Genomic DNA, 2532 nt, shown 5'->3' on the forward strand with positions numbered 1-2532 from the left:
TTTTGTTTCTGAACGGCTCAACCTTAAAATTGTACCCCAAAAAACTTCAAGAGTGGACCCTCGAAAGCAGTTGTGGGAAAAGCTGCAAGTCGGGGGAAGGGACTCACACGCAGGCAGAGAGACTCCTCTTCCTAAATGGACTGAACAAAGTTATTTGGAAGTGGGCGGCTGTCTCGTTGTGATACTGTTTTCATAGCACAAGCAAGAAGAGACTTCTCTTTCTAAATGGATGAACAAGGTTATTATGGAAGTGGTAAACAGACTGAACATCTTAAGGGTTGTCTTTTTACATTGTCAGTGGGAAAAGGAGGAAGGTGGGGGGGAGGAGAAGAGTTCTGAAGGTGTGGTATAATTTTTTTTCCTTCTTTTAGGTCTGTTAATAAACTTCTTTATATTCTTTCAAAGTTGGTGCCTGCTTTGTGTTTCTCCTAATTCTTATCTCACAGAAAGTAAATAGTAATTAGTATCTTAGACCAAACCTCTACACCAAGGCATCTTCTGAACCTCAGGAATTAGAGATCCTTGGTTCTACATATATGACCTTTTGTGTCAAATTTAATTATACAAACAAGGCTCAATCTTTAATTAAAGATGTCACTCCTTATCACAATTTATATAAAAATCAGACCTCATGGTGTAATTATACTTCTCTAATTCATTCTCCCTTTCGATTACCACGTGGAGTATTTTTTATTTGTGGAGATCGAGTTTGGCCTGCTATCCCAGCATACATCACTGGTGGACCAAGTAGCGCAGGAAAATTTACTCTGCTAACACCCAGTGCAAAACTGCTTGCTTTTATGAGACATAAAAAGTCTATTCTTCCGTACAAGCCAGATTGTAATGATGGTTTTGTACCCTGGGGTCCTGTAAAAAGGCTCTCAGAAGCTCTTCTTTTACCACAACTTGCTTCAGGAGTTGCACTGAAACAATTAGACCGACTAGGGTGTTGGCTGAGTAAGGAATTCAATGCTACTTCCCTTGCATTAAGTGATATGCTAACAGACAGCAAAGATGTCAGACGTGCTACCTTGCAGAACAGAGCTGCGATTTCCTTTTATTAGCACATGGACATGGGTTTAAAGACTTTGAAGGAATGTGTTGTATGAATTTATCTGATCATTCAGAATCTATTCATAAGAGTATTCCACAACTAAAAGAAAGTGTGTCAAAGATTAGAGTTGATGATGGAACTTAGATAATCTGCTTGATGGATAGAACTTAACAACATCGGTGAAAGAGCTTTTAAAGATGGGTTTTTACATATTAGTTGTAATTATAGTTGTGTTAATAATGGTGCCTTGTTTGCTTCAATGTATCAGGCAAATGATCAACAAAGCTATTAAAGGAGTCTTCATGGTTCAAACAGGAGGGGGAGATGCTGGAGTGAAGGCTTCCCAGGCCAAGAGGAAAGCCAAAGCACAGGGGTTGAATTAAAACCTTTGGACAAGCTGAGATACATGAAGCCACACCAAAGTGAAATAGAAATATAGATTTTTTACTTTTAGTAGAAATATATGCTAAGTGCCTTAAACATTAAAAAGCTGTAGCAGAGACCTTAAACACAGTTCTTGCTGCAGCAGTGTTACCTTTTCACAGAATTCTTTACTTTAGACAAAATATACATAGAATTATACTGTTCACTTTTTTAAAATTGAGTGTTCACATAAACAATAAGAACTGACAGAAACTGTACACGCAAATCTGTGTAATACCTATGTAACACTTGTGTAAGACTTACGATTGTTAGAATTAGACCAGGACAGGTTAAGAAAAGAAAAATCAGAATTGTGTGTTAATCTTATTGGTCAATTAACAAATATAATCCACACTTCTGTAAGAAAAAATATATGGACCATATAGAGCATATAGAAGAAGGTGTTTTTGCCTGCGGTTGCTGCTGCGCTTGGCTTTATTATGTAACCCCCTTTGAACACTGCCTTCAAAAAAGCTATGAGACTATGAAATAGAGAGCTTAGCAGAACAGCAGCCTCGTCTGCTCTTTTAACCTGGTCCGAGAAGGAAGGGTACCCCGTCAAAAGCTCAACATCCACTTTCTAACAAAGTTGCTCCTCCATATTTCCACATTTGAAAGGAAATAAGAAATAGCACATGCAATACTAGAAAAAGACTATAGGGACACAATACTTTTAAAAGCAAAATACGACATTTTTATTAGCAAATTAGCTGGCTGTGGAAAGAAATTAAATACAAGGAAGTCTTCTCCCCCACCCAGCACCGAAATAAAAACAACCATATAGTCCAAATAGTGTTTAATAGGAAGATATTAGGAGCAAACAATTGTCCTCATTATAGGACCTGCAGTGCCACACTCAACACTGCATTCCTCCAGAGACCGACTGGCACCCTGCAGAGCATCTCTTTAGACAGGTCCATATCCTTTATCACAGTCCTTTATCACACATGGTCACCTATAATAAAAAAGCATTCAAAGTTGCAGGAGCACCTGCCAGAACCACCTGCCAAACAGCCCCACAGGTATCGTCATTCCCAGCGCGCTCTCGGGCGCCG

Source organism: Corvus brachyrhynchos, unplaced genomic scaffold (genome assembly GCF_000691975.1).
Source record: "Corvus brachyrhynchos isolate BGI_N302 unplaced genomic scaffold, ASM69197v1 scaffold549, whole genome shotgun sequence".
NCBI classification, from domain to species: domain Eukaryota; kingdom Metazoa; phylum Chordata; class Aves; order Passeriformes; family Corvidae; genus Corvus; species Corvus brachyrhynchos.